At 43.7% G+C, this 19,024-nt stretch overlaps 1 protein-coding gene across 14 annotated transcripts in view; it reads right to left on the bottom strand.

Annotated features, from left to right (window-relative positions):
• The window catches only part of FRMPD3 (FERM and PDZ domain containing 3), a 527,068-nt gene that overhangs the window by 13,289 nt on the left and 494,755 nt on the right, over nucleotides 1–19,024 (bottom strand). The gene's annotated exons all lie outside the window — the stretch shown is intronic.

Below are 19,024 nucleotides of genomic sequence, written 5' to 3' on the forward strand. Positions count from 1 at the left end.
GAGGGAGATGAGGAGGTAGAAAGAGATCACAGAAAACCCAAACTTAGACGATAATGGTATATTTAATTTGACGTCCCATCAACTCACAGATGCCCAAAAGACTTGTTTGTGTAAAGGTCTCAACAGGAACCCAACATTTTTTTATTTCTTTACTGATCTTAATAAATTCACGAGAGACCTGTGCAGAAAGCGATATTTCGCAACTAAAGCCCTAAAACAAAAACAACTAGATGTAAACTGTCACCCAATAATTTTGGATTACAATGATATCCCAACCCGACAAGATTTGGAATCATTATCTAGGGAAAATAATACATCTGAACTAGAAATTTTCGCTATTAACACTCAATCTACCAGTACAATTAAGCATCTTTTTAAAAAGAAGTCAAACTTATTTCCATTTGAACAAAAAAGTCCAGCCATAAATGTTTTTTATAACAAAATGAAATAAATGCAATTTCCTAAAATCAGATTTAATTCAAGTGTAACTGAACATAAGGCATTGAAACAATTAAAATCTGACCCGTCTATTGTAGTTAAAAAAGAAAAGAAAAGGGGGGGGGGGGGTTGTCCCTATGGACAGATAAGCATACTTAACTGAAGCTCTCAGACAATTTAATGACACTATATGACAATACTATGAACAACTGTCTTTAAACCCTACAGGCCTCTATCAGACAGAATTGAAAAACCTGCTGGATAAAGCAGTGATGGAGAATGCGATATCCAGAGATGAGTCACAATTTTTATTCACTTATCATCCGGTCACTCCCATTTTTTACCCAAAATTCACCAAAATCTCACAACACCCCCGGGTAGACCAATTATTTTGGGAGTGGGTACTCTCACCTCTAATTTGTCACATTTTGTTGATTTTCATTTACAGGACTTTGTCACAGCACTTCCTTCACACATAAAAGACACAACACATATTGTTAATAAGAGGTATGAACTGGACGGAGGGGTGGGCTTTTCTCACCCTCGTGTCCAGGCGCTATACACAAATATTCAACATGGTGAAGGAGTAAAGGCAATTCAACACTACTTAGATTCTGATGGGGATCTATCTGTAGAAAGGAAAAATGTCATTCTTGATTCAATTCTCTTCATACTTACACACAACCATTTCATTTTTTTTAGGATAGTCTTTACTTACAGCGGTTAGCAACAGCCATGGGGACAAGATTTGCACCTAGTTTTGCAAACCTCTATATGGGTCACCTTGAGGCACATCTAATCGGGGTGGCCCATATAAAGAAAATATGGTCCTCTATGGCTATTACATAGAAGACCTCTTTAATATTTGGAATGGTGGACAGGACCTGGCACTTGATTTTGTTAGATTTCTTAACACTAATAATTTCAATCATACTTTCCTTCACACTTTTAGTTCAACTTCAGTTAACTTTATGTATATACTGTAGTATTCTCCATTGAGAATAATAGAGTAGAGTTAACCAATTTTGTAAACCCAGTAGGCACTAGTAACTACTGTACCTCCATTATGTGAACATTATAGACCCTGGATCTTCAATATCCACAAAAAACTAATTTCAAGACTACGTCAAAATTGTACAACAGATAAGTTCCCATCTAAACCACTTGGTAGTTATAGATGTAATAAGAATATATGCCTTACCTGTAAATTTATGACCAATAAAAAGTATAAATGTCATTATTTCAACAGCTACAACAGCTACTAATAAAGCTTACTCGATTAAACAGTTTATGAATTGCGACACAACCTACTGCATGGACAGATGGAGCCCTCCTCATTTAGCCTGTTAATTGGATTAAGTGAGTAAAAGGATTACTATGCTAATCCCCAACTGTATTGTTCTATGTATTTTATTGCTGCTGAGAACAATAGGATAGCCATGGCTAGCCATGGTGAGCCACGACCTAAGGAACAAAGTTCACAGGGGCTCCAACTATACAGTTATACATAACTATACTATCCTCCAGTGTGCTTGTAATTTACAGTACGTTGGGAGGACTTGTAGTATTAATTGTCATTTTAGGGAACATAGGACGAACATTCTTGAAAAAAATCCCAATCACAGCATTCCCCACCACTTTTCTTTAATCCATGGAGGAGATCTGGAGGGCCATTCTATCAAGGCCATTGAATACATCCCCACTACCAAGAGGGGTGGGGATCGTCTCAGATAACTCTTCCTGGCTGAGACTTCCTGGATCTTTAAATTAGATGCACTCAGTCCTCATGGACTAATTGAGGCTTTGGATTTTTCATGTATAGATTGATCTTTATAACTGGTAATTACATTATTTGTATTATCATTATTAATATTATTATTAAATTTTTCCTTTTTTTATTGTACCTTGTACCTAGAGTTCACCTTTAAGTATGACTGGTACTAATATTAATTCATTTATATATAATCAATCGTTCTATAGAGTCATTGCCTCCTTCCATATGGGTTGGGAAGACAGTCAACTATCCATATGACATCTATATGCCATTTAGGATTTGCAGTTGCCTCTACTGCATGGGTGTCAAACACAAGGCCCGCGGGCCAAATCCGGCCCGCCAGACCTCGTCATGTGGCCCGCGCAGCCGCCGCCACCCACCCCCGCCTGGCGCCGATTACATTACTGCGGGAAGCCATCACAGTGTGAGTGTCACATCACATTCAGAGAGACTGAGAGACATACAACGTGAGGAAGCCGGGTGACACAGTCACTCCGCCGCAGCGCTCGCTGGGAGGAGGAGGGAGGCAGGACAGTGGACAAAGACTTGTTAATGTCACTGTGTGACGTGCCCGACTCCTCCCCATCTCCTTCTGCAGGCAGGGGCTACGGCGCTGCCATGTGTGACACACGCCCGACTGACAGCAGTGCCAGTGACACCGTGATGTGCATGCTGCTGCAGCTGCCTGTCGGACTTGGACGCCGGCCCCGCGGTGAGCTGCCTCCTGCCTGTGGTGCCGCGCTGCGCAGCAGTGGAATCAGTTGGTTCAGTATATTTACTGTAAGTTTGGAAGTGGGGTGGGCACAGTTGTGTTGTCTCTTGTTGTCCAGACCAGTCTGTCCAGTCCAGAGTCCGTGGCCGTGCAGGCAAAGAGCCAGGCCAGCAGCACACAGCCGCAGCCTGAGCCCACAAATCTGCAGTGCGGCTGCCTGTGTCCAGGGTCATTATCATTATCTGTCCCACTGTCAGCACCAGTCCAGAACTCTAGCGAGAGTCCTGCGAACCCAGAGGCCCAGGTCACCTGCTGGGCGATCTGACGTCACGTCACTGTGCCCTGTCCCAGGCCCTCAGCCAATCTCCCTGCTAGTTATTACTTACATTATTACAAAAAACAGTAATAATTGAATGCAGTGACAATAATTTATGATAATAAAGAGTGGACACATAGTCCTACAGATACAACCGGCCCTTTGAGGGTGACCAAACTGCTGATGCGGCCCCCGATGAATTTGAGTTTGACACCCCTGCTCTACTGGAACCAGTAAGGTCATTTGTCTGAATCAATCTATTATAGATACATCTGTTTTTTTAATTTAATTCAATTTATTTTATATTTTTTGTCTCTTTCCCTCTTTGCAAATTATACATAATGTGCCTTTCCCACAAATGTAGTTACAAATGTATTAATTTAAATTTCTTATTTAAACCTTCATGTGTTAGAGCCTTTATTCTTCATTAGCTTTTATTCATAATAATAAAAATACAAATAAAAGTAAAAATAGATTAATACATTTTTTATAGTAATGCGATTTCAACTTTATGCATAAATGTATAGCGTAATAGACACTGGACACATTTACTTTTTATTTGTTTTGCTATATATGATTAGTTGATTAAGCAATTTGACTATGCCTGTCTTGAGAATGTATTTTTCTGTGGGAGACAAAACAGGTCATCATAATTTCCACCTGTGGTACATACAGATTCTACTGTCTGCAGGTCCCCGCTATTCACTTCTGGCGAGCTGCCGCTACATACATTTCCTGGTTTGCTATACCTGGACTCTGCCACCAGTGACTACACAGGCATCTGCCACAACACACAGCTTTCAATAGTGTGCCTGACGCCGGTAAAAATCTTATTGCCAACAACCCGAACGGATCCTGGCCCCAAACCAGGGAATCAAACGGGTGAGCTGAATTGCTCCTGCACTGCTTGCATGGCAGTGATGGTCCACCTAAATGGGTGAGAACGTGCTTTGCTGGCATTCTACTGCTTTACTTCAAACAAGCTATCACTATTAACATTCTGCATGTCTGCATACTCGCAAATGGGCTTTTCCTTCAACCAAGCATACTAACCAAGCAATTTCATCTACTAGTCAAGCACACTAACTTTTAACATCTTTGAACTAAGCAATTAACATCTAAAGAGGCTAATCACCTTTATTTACAGTATAAACATCAGTTTATACCACCCGCCCAGAACGGGGACCCCACTACACAATAACTACATTTATATATTTTTCATGAATTATGTATGTAAATTCACTTAAGAATTACATGTTTATGCAATTTCTATTTTAATAAATTATTTCTCCTGCAGAGCAGGCATGTGAGGGAATGTGTCTTTGTTACACATCCCCTTGCATGTTACCGAAGGACAGCGACTGCAGGGGAGAGGTGGAGGGGGCCTTTGAATGGTGGGTGGCCTCTCTGGTGCTCGGTTAGCTGCAATCTTCCAAGAACATTTGCCAATGCTCTTGGAAGATTCAAACTTTGAGGGTTTTGGACTACGGTATGTTTTTTAATTACCATAAATCCCGGAGTGCAGGATCATTGTTCATTGTGGGTTAGCCACTCCAAATCTTGACTCTGACTGCCAAAAACAGATGAAGCACCAGATGAAAACTCAGAATATAAATCTGAAATGTCATGCACACTATGAAGCTGAAATGGAATTAGCTTGAGGAATATCAGATCTATAAATAAAAATACTCTCTGCAGTTGTCTGGCTGTAATCCTCTATTGGGACTCTGGAGCTGCAGCACCTGTATCTGCAACTGATATTAATGACTCTGGTGAGTAACATCACAATCCCTTTTGAAATATTAGGCTGAAATCAATTTTTGGAGTAGATAGATGGGTGTCCTTTATCCAGGCAAACAGATATAAGCAAAGAAAGCTCAGAGGAACTTAAGTACAAAGCTGAAAAAGCTGTACTCAAATTGATGTCCCACTGCATGGCATTACAATTTTCCGCAGTCATTGGATATATGATTTTACTTGAAGTGGTTGAAACTAGTAGATCTTCCAAAGAGATTATGGAGTTGGATTGGGCTCAGAGACCCTTGAGTATTGATGTAAGATGCTTGATACCTTAACTTGGATTGAGGCCCTGAGATACTTGCATCTCCTAAAAAAGAAAGTGGACTCTGGACAGTTTGGCAAGCAGGCAAAATGGGATGGCAAACTGTAGTTCATTCTTGGTACAAGCCGGCCAAAGTCCTTTGCTTGGACCAACAGATGGAGACAGAATTAATAGATATTTGTATTGGCTAGAACCAAAGAAGACTGAACTGGACCAAACGATAGTACCAGAGCTTGAACTGGCTGGAGCTGGAAGACTATTTGGAACTATGGATGGGACTGGCTACAGGCTAGAAATATTTGAATCAGCTAAAACCAGAGGAGACTGAACTGGGAAAAAGAATGGAACTGGATTAAGTATGGATAAGCTTGAACCGGCTGGTAACAGAGGACTCATTTGACCTACAGATGGACCGAAGTGTCCACAGGTACTTAATTCTGTAAAAGCAGAATACAAGTGCATACAGAAGTTAAAGTCTGTATCTGTGACTCTATGAATTCCAACTGAGACCTTGACTCTGGATACCTCCCTTAGGGGCTGAAATGCCAGACTAAACTCTAGATGCCCCTTGGAGTATGTGGATCCAGTACCCCACCTGGGTTAACAGAATAAACAATTCTCCTACAGTAGGACACTTCTTGAGCCAGAAATCAGATACCACAACTGGGGTCAACAGGACAGATGTTTCTTCTAAAGCTATATTATTAGTCACCCCTCCTGCTGCTAATCTTTGGGCACCTCTTCTGTGGTAATATTATCAGATGCCTCTTCTTGGGCTGTGTCAGGGAACTCCTACACTATATCATATTAGCCATTAGAGCCAATCTAATGGAGGGCCTTTGCCAATAACAGTCACTCTTGTTCCATTAGTGCTGATGACATACTGGGGCATGCACTCAGGCTGGAAGAGAGAACCCTTTAAAGGAAAGGTTTTTTTTTATTGACAGGGCAGTAAAATTGCGGAACGCTCTTCCAGAAGAAATGGTGTCAGCAAACACAACAAATAATTTAATTAAGTTTGGACAAGCATTTATTGGATAAAAACATCCAGGGGTACAACCAATAAACATAATTTAGCCCAAACTGGAATCAAAGTAAAAATTTCAAAGGATATTTAACATCTAGAGAACAGAGGGTCCTTTAAAAGGTTGAATTTGATGGACATAATGTCTTCTATCAACCAAAACTACTATGTTACTACATTATGTTACTATGGGGGTTATTCTAGTCCATTCTTTCTGACAAAATCCTTCTTAGATGGACAAAACCATGTGCACTGCGGGTGGGGCAGATGTAACTTGTGCAGAGAGAATTAGATTTGGGTGGGGTTTTTCTTCAAAGTGAGATCTATATTGAAGTGTAAAATCATGCAGTCAGTATTTTCCCTGCACAGAAACAAAATAACTCACCCAAATCTAATTCTCTCTGCACATGTTACATCTGCCCCCCTGCAGTGCACATGGTTTTGTCCATCTAAGAAGGATTTTGTCAGAAAGAATGAACTAGAATAAACCCCTATGTTACTGTATTTGAGAGCCTACCTGGAATTATCCCCCAGACAGTTATGTCTCACAAAATAGGCAGGAAACTACTCCATATCTCTGGAGTAGCAGTGCACCATATAGGATCAGAGAGCTGAACTGGTATAAGGCAGGAATACACAAATTTTCCTGAGCCAAATTCATCTACTAGAACTGAGGGATTACACTGGAATCTAACCTCTACCCCACTGCCCCACATCTCCGATTCCCAGCTCATTAAATTAACCCATCTCGGTGAAGGAGACAGCAAAGGCGATTAAGTCAATGAGATCCCCAGCATCTCCTGGCCCTAATGGGTTTTTGGTCCAATACTATAAGATATTTCTTACAGAACTAACCCCACACCTTACCTCTCTCTTTAATAATATTATGGAAAGGGCCTCCTTTGATCCAGCAACTACACATGCAGGTATTGTGGTAGTCCCAAAGCCCGATAGAGACCCCACCCAATGTCAAAATTATAGAGCGATTTCCCTTTTAAATGTGGACCTTAAAATTACGCCAAGGTCTTAGCATTATGCCTAACCCCTTCCTCTTTTGTCCATCCCAACCAAGCTTTTCATCCTCTTCTTACAGAAATTGAGCTTTAAGCTATCTTTTCTGAATATAAGATCAATTACAGTAGAACTGAAATACTGGATTTCTATTTATCAGTTAACATCAAAACTATTTTAAAAGCATCATTCCCTTTCAAATGGCATAAACAAAGGATTAATTATTTGGGAGTTTTTCTGACACGCAGTCTCCATCAACTTTTTCAGGGCAATTACCCACACCTTTTAGACCAAGTTAAGTCTGCAAATATGGTCTGCAACTTCAATCTCATGGATAGGTAGAGTGAACTCGATTGAAATGAATGTGCTTCATAGTAACATAGTAATTAAGGCTGAAAAAAGACATTAGTCCATCAAGTTCAGCCTATTTCACTTGTAACTACTGACTTGACTAAGTCATATCTATAGGATTCCCTTAGTGGCCAAAAATGTATCCAGTTTTGATTTAAATTCATTAATAATAGTTGCTGTAGCCACCCCCACCAGCAATGAGTTCCAGAATTTTACTGCTCTAATGCTGAAGGATTCTCTTCTTAATTCAGTACGAGCCTCAGTACATGCCCGCCTGTCCTAAGTATAGTACTTTTAGTGAACAAATCATCTCCCAGTTCCATATGATTACCAATCCTGTATTTGAACACACTAATCATATCACCTCTCAACCTTCTTTTCTCCAGTGAAAACATATTCAGCCTGGTTAACCTATCTTTGTATTCTAGTGATTTGAGACCTTTTACTAGCTTAGTTGCCCTTCTCTGTACCTGTTCCAATTAATTTACTTCCTTTTTAAGGTGCGTGCCCAGATCTGAACACAGTATTCCAAGTGTGGTCTCACCAATGCCTTGTAAAGAGGCACTATCACATTGGCATCCCTTGAATCCATTCCCCTTTTAATGCATGCCAGTGTACGATTACCCAATTTTTCATCTATGATGACCCCTTGTCCTTCTCTACAGCAGAATTCCCTATAATAACGCCATTTAGCCTATAAGTAGCTTGTTCATTATAATTAATTACTTTACATTTATCAACCACATTTTCCACCCTTCTGCCCACCTTTCCAGCTTAATTAAGTCACTTTGTAGTGCATCTACATCCTCCTGAGTTAATTTCCTTACTCAATTCCATGTCATTCACAAAAATTGCAATTTTACTCTCCTATATCATTAATGAATATATTAAACAAGGTGGGTCCCAATGTTGAACCTTGCATGACTTCAATTTGGACCATAACCCAGCTGGAATGTATGTCATTTACCACCACTCTCTGTCCCCGATTGGGCAACCAGTTTTTAATCCAATTACAAATTTTATCTACTAACCCTAAATTACCTAGTTTTATTAATAACCATTTATGCGGCACTGTGTCAAAAGCTTTATTACATCAACAGATTTCTCTAAGTCCAGCCCCCTACTTAGTTCCTCATAGAAGCTAATTAAATTAGTCTAACATGATCTATTTTTGATGAACCCATGCCGAGCCTTACTTATCACTTTCTCCTGTTCTACGAAATTTTGGATACGATCTCTTATTATTGCTTCTAATATTTTCCCCACAATGGATGTAAGGCTGACCAGTTTATAATTTTCAGGGTTAGTTTTGCTACCTTTCTTCCATATTGGTACTACATTGGCTATGCGCCAGTCCCTTAGTACCATCCCTGAGTTTATTGATTCTTTGAATAACAGATATAATGGTACTATGACAGAACTCAATTATTTTAGTATCCCAGGGTCTCATCTGGGCCAGGAGATCTGTTACTATTTAAGTTCTGTAATCTATTTTTGACTATTTCCTCACTCAAACATACAGTTTAGGAGCTATCAGTGGCACCATGGATGGCTGCCTAGGCGCTGTGCAGCTCGGTGGGTATGTGTTCCCTGTGTGATAAACTGTACTGTCCCTGCTTATATTGTCACCTACCTGGCTGCTGCAATAACCAGTGGCGCCGCTGATGGCTGCCTAGGCGCTGTGCAGCTCGGCAGGTATGTGTTCCCCACATGTAATGTGTAACACCGGAAGGGTTTGATGAGGCCGTGTGGTGCTCAGGAACTGGAGACAGACCAGCGGAAGAGGGGTTAAATCAAGCAGGTTTAATGGAGGATTTCATATAGGGATGACTCAAATACTTCTTTGAGAAACAGTCACTGGTGAACAAAAAGAGCAAACTTTTCAAGGCACTTTGGGATAAACGAGGATACTGAAGTGTGGGAAGTAAGGACACTGGAAGTTGTCAGGTTGTATGTATATGCCCAGGCTGTAGTTGACTCCAGAGAAGAATGTGAATGTGATGACTGACATCCAAGGACTGAAAGATGGAGCATACTGGATAAGGACAACTGGACCTGGAGGCGGTAGCACCAAAAATCCCAGGAATACGGACTGGCTACCAGACTAGACTGGGACTGCAGCAATGGGGTCAGAGGCCAGCTAGCTGAAACTGACAGCAGGACAGGATATGCAGGAGCACTGGAAACAGTCAGGAGTCTTCTCAGAAACTGCACAGCTCAAGATACTTTTTGTACTGACCCTGAACAGCCTAGGCAGATCCCCTATATAGAGGGCAGCTGCCATTAGATGACAGGGTAGAATGGGTGGAAAGCCCCTGACCTGGCCCAATCACCTCTTTGCCCTTAACCAAGATGGCGACACTGGGAATTCCAGCGCCGCCAAACTACAGAGTCAGTGCTGCGCCTCCTGCCTCCCCCTGCTGCCCATGACCACCGAGAGCTGCCACCACCCGCCGACCGGAGAATTGGGAGCCCACACACGCTAACTGATGACGGGCATGGACTGGTGAGTACTGTGCCCACCGTGCTCCGCCGCGGTGGCACATGACAGTATCCTCCCCGTTTCGGGTGGCCTCAGGACACTTACAAACCTTCTGTGGATTCCTTTGAAAGAATTGCTTAATGAGACTTGGAACATGTAGATCAGCAGAGTCCACCCAAGAATTCTCTTCAGCACCAAACCCAGCCCACGCTACCAAAAACTGGAGACGAGAGTTGCGGTAACAAGAGTTTATAATTCGTTTGACCTTGAATACCACATCCTTCTCGGTATTGATCTTCGGTGGCTTAGGCACCCTTTTTTGATAGACATTTAATTTTAATGGTTTGAGAAGAGATCTGTGAAAAGAGTTTGAAATCTTCATAGAAGATGGAAGTTGCAGTCTATAGGTCACAGGGTTAATGACTTGAGGGTTAATGACTTGGAAACGGACCAATAAATCGAGGAGCCAACTTCATAGATGGTAAACGGATATGTAGATTACGAGTTGACAGCCATAAAAGGAAGTTTGTAACCAATCGCACAGGAAGAAATTACTATAACCCCTATATCACAAATATATTAGTAATGTAATAGTGCTTCATGGGGTGTGCTGCCACTGAGACAGGGAATTGATGAAATTGCATAAAAAAGAGAAGACTGTCATGTGCTGTGGCACACTTGGAAGATCAAAGAAGAACAATTATAAAATATAACTTTTAATTAATATCATTCTAAGAACTGCGACATATAAAAACATTTACCATAGGAGGTACATAGAAAGATAGAAAGATTTCTTTAAAAAAGGGGATAATATCCTCTTATGTTGAACCCCAATGTCGATACCCGGTATCAAATTGGTCGGGGCGTCTTACAGTGTGTATCCGCTAACTGTGTGAAACTTGATAAGTCCGGTATCATTATGTTACAGCAAGCTATTGTTTATTGGAATGTGTCTCCTATACTTGTGCAGTTGATACACTTAAACTATCCCATATCAGAAAAATACTTTATTTAGGATAACTGCCCAAATGAGGCAATAGGGAGTGGGAGCGAGCGGTTATGTATATTGGTAGTACATGCAGCAGTGTGTTCTAGGACTGTCGTATGCAGTTAGACATGTGTTCCTTTAACACTTAAACTGCTGGCTGGAGGAACACACTGGCTATTTTTGTGCCGTTTCTCCCTCTTCAGACTGTGCGCACCAGTATCAGCCTCTGAGAGGAGAACGCGATTAGGTGTAACTACGCGACTCTTACTCTGTCAGTGCTGCTGGTGATGTGTTCACTTGCTTCCCGTCAGTGTCAGGAGGCGCCGGTATCTGAAGAGGGATCGTGGTCAGTATGGTGACGCTACAATTCTCACCCTATCAGGCCCGTATTGCTCTCTACTGCACACTGATCCCACAGGGCTGCACTCTTGTGCTAAGTTCACCTGACTGTACAGGGTACGTGGTCAGGATCTGACCCCACGACTCTGGCCCAGTGCCTCTGTGTGCTGATACCGGTCGCCCTCATACATATACAAAATACATTTCAAGGGAGAACCCACAGGTCGATTGCCCTGTGTCAAATTGGTCGGGGCGTCTTACGGTGTGTATCCCCTTACTGCGGGAGACTTAGTAAATGTATCAAACTGTTGCTGCCAATTATTGTTTATTGGAGTATATCTCCTCTCCTTGGGCAGTTAGTACAATCTAGCTACCCTGTATCAGGAAATATTTAATTAGGATAACTGCCCAAGTGAGGCAATCGGGAATATAAGCGAGTGGTTAGGTGTATTCAATATACATGCAGCGAAGTGTTCTAGGATTTCTGTTAAAGGCTAATATCTGCTGACGTATGCAGTTGGACCTATATCCTTTAACACTTCAGCTGCTAATTTGGAGGAAAGCACTGTCTATTTTCTGTGCCATGTTTCCCTCTTCAAACTGTGCGCACCAGTGTCAGCCTCTGAGAGGAGATCGCGGTTAGGTGTAACTACGCGACTCTCACTCTATCAGTTCTGCTGGTGATGTGCTCACTCGCTTCCCGTCAGTGTCAGAAGATGCCGGTGTCTGAAGGGGGATCGAGTTGACAGCCATACCCGATCTCCAATTTTCAGGCTAGGAACTGCTCTTCTCTTCTTGTTGGCCACTCTCTTGTACTGAGCAGAAGATTTGAGAAGGGCACTGTGGACAGCAGACCAGATTTTAGCAAAACAATGTAGAGAGGATTTTACTGCTGGTACCTCCGGTAATGATAAATTTGAGAAGTCAGGAGACCGTGGATACTTACCGAATATGGTAAAGAAAGGTGTAGTTTCAGAAGATGAATGGTATGAGTTGTTGTGCCCATACTCTGCCCAGGGTAGCAGATCAACCCAGCCATCTTGAAAGGAGTAAACAAAAAGCCGAATAAAAGCCTCCAGATCCTGGTTAACACGTTTGGTTTGACCATTAGTTTGTGGATGAAAGGGTGTGGAGAACTTATGTTTCACCTGGACGGCCAAGCAAACAGCTCTCCAGAATTTAGCGACAAATTGAACCCCTCGGTCGGATATGATTTCTTTGGGCAGACCATGAAGTTTGAAGATGGTGGAGATGAAGAGTTGCACCAGTACTGGTGCTGATGGAAGAGTTTTCAGTGGGAAGAAGTGAACCATTTTAGAGAATCGGTCGACTACCACCCAGATCACAGTATGTCCCTTTGCGGAAATAGTTTGGAGATAAAGTCCATTGACAAATGTGTCCACGGCTCTGTTGGAATAGAGAGTGGTAAAAGAGTTCCAGACGGTGATGTCCTTGGAGTCTTATGCTGGGCACATTTTACACAGGAAGTGACAAAGTTGACCACATCAGTTCAAATAGAGGGCCACCAGTAAGATCGTAGCTGTAACATCAAGGTTTTTTGAGCTCCGGTTTGACCAGCAAAATGGGAAAAGTGGGCCCAAGACATTAGCTTATTTTAAACTAGGCGGGTGCGGGGAAGTATACTAAGAAACCCTTCCCGACACTGTCTGACTTTCCCGTATATCCCCTACATCAATATAAGTGAACGAATCCTGCACAAGGTGCTCAGCCCTTGCTGTCACCCAGGTGCAGCGTTTTGCGCCCTTGACATTGTTCACTATCTGCACGCATCCTGCACAGAGTGAGCAGCATTTGCTGTCTCCCGGGTGCAGTTATTTGCATTTTTAAGAACTGTGAAACAGAGACAGTACCACAGCGTGCTACACCAGCACCACCCCATTTATTATTTTTATTATTACTGCACCTCTTTAGTGTAAATTCAATAAATTGTTTTTATCACCTCAGCATTTCAGATTCCTACTTGCAGCCACACTCACTGTTAGCGCAGACCTCTAAACCCCCCCATCCACGATTTCTATTATTGCAGGGGGCCAGGCCCCCCCCCCTGTTTTGAGGTACAGCAGCTTGTGTTTGTTACACTTATTCTAAAGTTCCCTGGGACCAGCGCCAACCAAAACATACCTATCCATAGCATTTTGGGCTACGGTCAAGCGGCTTTTTCCCTATGGGAATTTTAGACATACGCTTAGGCAGGGAAAACCGAGCCACACAGATATTTGACGATTTAGACATCACCACCACACTTCAGGAAGATGGGAAGAAATTCTCTGATACTTTCCTATCATTAGAAAAATTAGTGACGAAAGAAACCAAACTATGGTGGGATGTCACCACCTTACAATGGTACATAGACCATAACTTAGTACCCAAAAAAAATCACCAACACATCATCTAGAAGACAGTAAATTCATGACAGAATGGAACACAATTACCCATGACTGTTCATTAAAATTAACCCAATTGATAATAGACACCCAACACATTGAGTTAAAAAACTTAGAGAAGGAGATTGACACACTCAATAACCAACTAGACAGCTTCAGAGACCAAGCAGAATTCCAGCAATTAGAGAACCTTTCACAACAGAGATTACTGAGGAATGAACAGACCATTATAAACACAAAGAGAGACAAAATCATTAGAGACAAGACAGGCAAAAAACAGCACAAATTGAAAAGACTGAGGGAGAAACACGTAAACAAGAAAGATCTGACGAACATTAACCCACAAACACCCGCCAATAGAAAACCCACGAAAAAGAAGAACACTCCAATCTACAAACGCCTCAACCTTACATATCAACAATATATGACAAAATTACACACAACCACAAATATACCAAGTAATAACCTGACACCCATTCACATAAGAGAGACAGATAACCTCAATTAGTGCATCAAGCAACGTTACATGCGATACATCCTTCTCCACCTACAGCATTGCGGACGAAACACCTCAAACTTGCAAAACTTGCAAGGCAATCATTAGAAAGAGGCACAACGCTCCCTTTTGTGACAGTGAGACCCACTCCTGATACACATGAAGAGATACTCAGTAACACTGACACGGTTCAGACACAATGGCCCTTATTCTGGTTGGTGCGGCTGGTTCCGAATATGCGGCCAGGACCGTGCGTGCGAAACCCCGCCTTCCATACGGATCGCCAACTCCGTCCGTATGCGGTAAGAAGCTGTCCGAATGGACCGCACGTGTATTTTTCACGGAATACGCCTCCTCCATCTCAGGGAACCTCCCCCATCATTCGATGGTCGCAGACCATCGAATGCAGGACCGAGTGCTCCACCAGCTCCCGCAACCTCAGACCACACAGACATTTTTCCGTGCAAAAGCAGGGATCTGGGCGGGCAGCTGACATCCGGCGATGTCATATGTCCGCCCCCTACACGTTAGTCACGGCCGCATTACCATACGTACGCCCAGCGTTTTCATGGGAATGCCCATGAAACGCGGGGCGTATGCATATGGAAATGAGCCCAAATAGCCCTTCACGCCCCTCTCCACCCCCTGTTCGGAGTGTTAACATATCATGCGGGATTTGGCCGTACGCCCCGCTCGCACATGCGCAGAGACGCCTCTGCACATGCGCAGACACAAAACATCGGCGGGCCGAACGCACGCGGACATTACCGCACCGATCAGAATAAGGGCCAATGTGCAGATCAGGTTTTTTTAGGAACAACTCAAGTATACCTGACATACATAACGACAGTAACAGAAACACTGGGGTTAAATAAGAACAAAAGGAAACTCACCATGCTAGAAGAGGATGTAGAGGAGGAAGGAACAGACACAAAACACACACAAGGACACAAAACCAAAAATACAGACAGTACTGGGATTTTCAACATTAGCAGCCTCACACTCGAGGAAAGGCACATAACCCTCCTTAACAAGGGATTAAAATTCACTCCCACAGCACGACTGGATAAATTCCAGACCTACATCGATCTACATAAATTCAGTAGGAAACTAGCTCTCGCCAAGTACCACCACAAACCCCCACCACACTACCCTAAAAAAGACACAACAGACACCTACAGACACTCAGAACTCAAACCAGTATCCAAATTTTACCCAAAACACATGCGAGGACATCTGGTCGACACATTTGAAACATTGGTAACACATGATTTAGAAAACCTCAACATTAAAGAACACAAAACACACATGAATCTGACCAAACGAGAATTAGAGACTATGAAAGAACTCAGGGACCCCAAAGAGATCACTATAAAACCAGCGGACAAAGGGGGAGGAATCATCACACACAACTACACGAAAGAAGCATTAAGGATATTATCAGACACCGAAACATACAAACCCCTTATTAAGAACCCCACAGACGCATTCCAACATGATCTAAGAACTCTACTACAGGAGGGTAAAGACAAAGGCATATTAAACAAAAAGGAACACACCTTTCTTGACAACAACAACCCAGTCATTCCCGTTTTTTATTACCTTCCCAAAGTACACAAAAACACAGAACACCCACCAGGCTGACCCATAGTATCCGGTATACAATCACTCACATCCAACTTATCCCAATACATAGATAGATTCCTACAGCCATACGTAAACACACAGAAATCATACATAAGAGACACCACAGACATAATCAAAACACTACAAGACATAGACTGGCAAGACACAATTTTGGATATGCACCAGCGACATCACCTCTCTATACTCAGTCATTGACCATAATCAAGGGACAGAAGCCATCAGACATTACCTCGAACAAGACACAACCCTCCCCAGCGATCAGACACAGTTCATCCTAGACTGCATCAGACACATTCTGGAACACAACTACCTATGGTTTAGTGACACATACTACAAACAGATCAAAGGGACCGCTATGGGCACCAGATTCGCCCCCAGCTACGCCAATCTGTTCATGAGCTGCTGGGAAGACCACCACATCTGGGCAGATGGCGAGCTGGAGGAGAATCTGGTGCTCTGGCGAAGATATATAGACGTACCCGAGCACCCAGAAGGCAACAGACTGTACGCTTATCACGGTCCCGATAGCAGATTGCCTTATCCACTTTCCTAATAATACCCCTTTTACACCAAAAACTCTGGTCGGACCCTGGTCTTTGAACACGGATGTTTCCAGGGTCGGACCCTGATTCCTAACCCATTTACACAGCAATTCGACCTGGGTTGGACCAGGGTCTGCACCATTTACACTGGACCTGGGTCAGCCCTGCCTTGTCATTACAAATGGCCTGCAGCAGCACCACACAACCTTCCCTGCACATCATCACCCGCCCTCCCTGCAGCATCACATCACACCCCCCCTGCACATCATCACCCCCTAGCAGCAGCAGCACCCCCACCTGCACATTATCACCCCCCCGCACATTACCACCCCCCTGAAGCAGCATCACCCCCTGAAGCAGCATCACCATCCCTGCAGCATCAAATCACATACACCCCTGAAGCAGCCTCACCCCCCCTGCCCATTATCACCGCCCCTGCAGCATCAAATCACACACCCCCCTCCCCCTGCAAATCATCACCCCCCTGAAGCATTACATCATTACCCCAACCCAGTGCGGGGTACAGCCTCCAGGCAGCGGGGTCCGGCAATGCAGGGCAGGGGGGGCGAACTGTCAGGCTGCTGAGGGGGGAGACGGATGGGATGCTCGCTGCTGCTCGCGAGCGTCCCTGCGGCGGCTGGGAACTAGTAGCGGCAGTTCCCAGCCTGCGCAGGGACGCTCGCGGGTTACTTCCCATACACTGGAGGGACACCGCCGGTGACTTCCTATACGCTGGATGGACCCCCTGCCCGCCTGCACTGCCAGACCCCGCTGCCTGGAGGCTGGACCCCGCGCTGGGGGGCTGATGATGTGGTGCTACAGGTGATGATGTCCCTGCCCACATGCACTGCTTATTCCCGCTGCCTCCACTCCCGACCCCGCGGCTGCATGGGGGAGTTGTTACAGCAGCAGCGAGCATCCCATCCGTCTCCCCCCTCAGCAGCCTGAAATCTCGCCCGCCCCCTCTCCCCCCCGCAGCAGCTGGGGACAGCTTTCCCAGCACTGCATGCCATGCACGGACCCGCTGCGGGTGTCTCAACCCGCAGCGGGACCATTTACACCGGCCTCTACACGGGTCCTAACTGTGTTCAACCCAGGTCAGGACCTGGGTAGAGGACCCGTGTAAATGGACACGGCTTGACCCCATTTACACCGCCGAAGATCCGGATCTGTCCCGCCGCTGCCCCGGATTTTTCGGCGGTGTAAAAGGGGTATTATTGAATCCCCTACCACCACTATCTGTCTTTGGCCCTTCTTATCAGAATTCCCCTCCTTGCCAGAGGGGGTATTCCTCTGGTTGCTAGAGATTATTACCTTAGATGTCCTTCCCTGCCAGCTCCCCCAGCTCCTTGCTTCCAACCATAGTATCTTCGTCCAATCGGGCGTATCTACTAGGGTTTGGCAGCTCAGAGCTTGCCTGACGTTTCCTCCATCGTCAACTCTTCTTAGATCCCCTAACTGTCACACAGCTACCTACTCTCTCATTCTTATCATTCTTATCAGACTCACTCACCTAGTTTGGCATGACCTGTGCCCCACAAATCCATGCTGGTTCTAACTCAAAATATTATTGATTTTCAAGTTCTGAATGCGATCCTTTAAAATACACTCCAGTAATTTCTCCACTATTGATGTAAGACTTCACGCCAGAAATAAATTACAGATTTAAAGCTTTTCAACCTAAAGAATTTTCTGAAAAACCCAGGTTTTCCTTCTGTAGGAAAGGGTCAAACCGGGTCTCAAATTCTGTCTCGCCGACCCTGTTCTTGACCAGGTTCGGCAACCCGGGATTTAAGACCCAGGTTGACCCTTTCAAATTTTCAGCAAATTCTCGGGTTGAAAAGCTTTAACCTGGTCATTTGTTTCTGGTGTGAACTCGAGTCAGACTGCACCAGGCAAAATGACCAGGCACTCATAAATACCGGATAATTGCTGGGTTGGTGGTATAAAAGGTGTATCACTGGTCTATAATTTCCTGGCTGTGTTTTACTCCCCGGTTTATGTATTGGCACTACTGTACATGTTGCATTGGCCAGTCCCTTGGTACCCAGCCTGATGAAATTGACTCTGTGAAAATTAAGTATAATGGCCTAGCTATTTATGAGCTTAGCTCCATTAAAACCATTGGGTGTAAGCAATCTGGCCCTGGAGATGTATATATCTTAATTTTGCATACAGTAGATGCTTACAGACTTTTTCTTCAGTTAACCAAGGATTAAACGGACATTATCATTACTATTGTTTTGTAATAATCCCACTATTTGATCCTCTCTAGTAAATTCTGTCAAGAAGAAGGCATTTAATTCCTCTACGTTGTCCTTATTTAATCCAACTACCTTACCTTACCTTACTTCCTTACCTATGTAAGCCCTGTGAGGAGCATTAGTAGACACTATATTGAAAAGGGTATTATTTGGGGGAGTTTGGATAATGTCAG

The sequence above is a fragment of the Crinia signifera genome, chromosome 9 (assembly GCF_055691185.1).
Source record: "Crinia signifera chromosome 9, ASM5569118v1, whole genome shotgun sequence".
NCBI classification, from domain to species: Eukaryota; Metazoa; Chordata; class Amphibia; order Anura; family Myobatrachidae; genus Crinia; species Crinia signifera.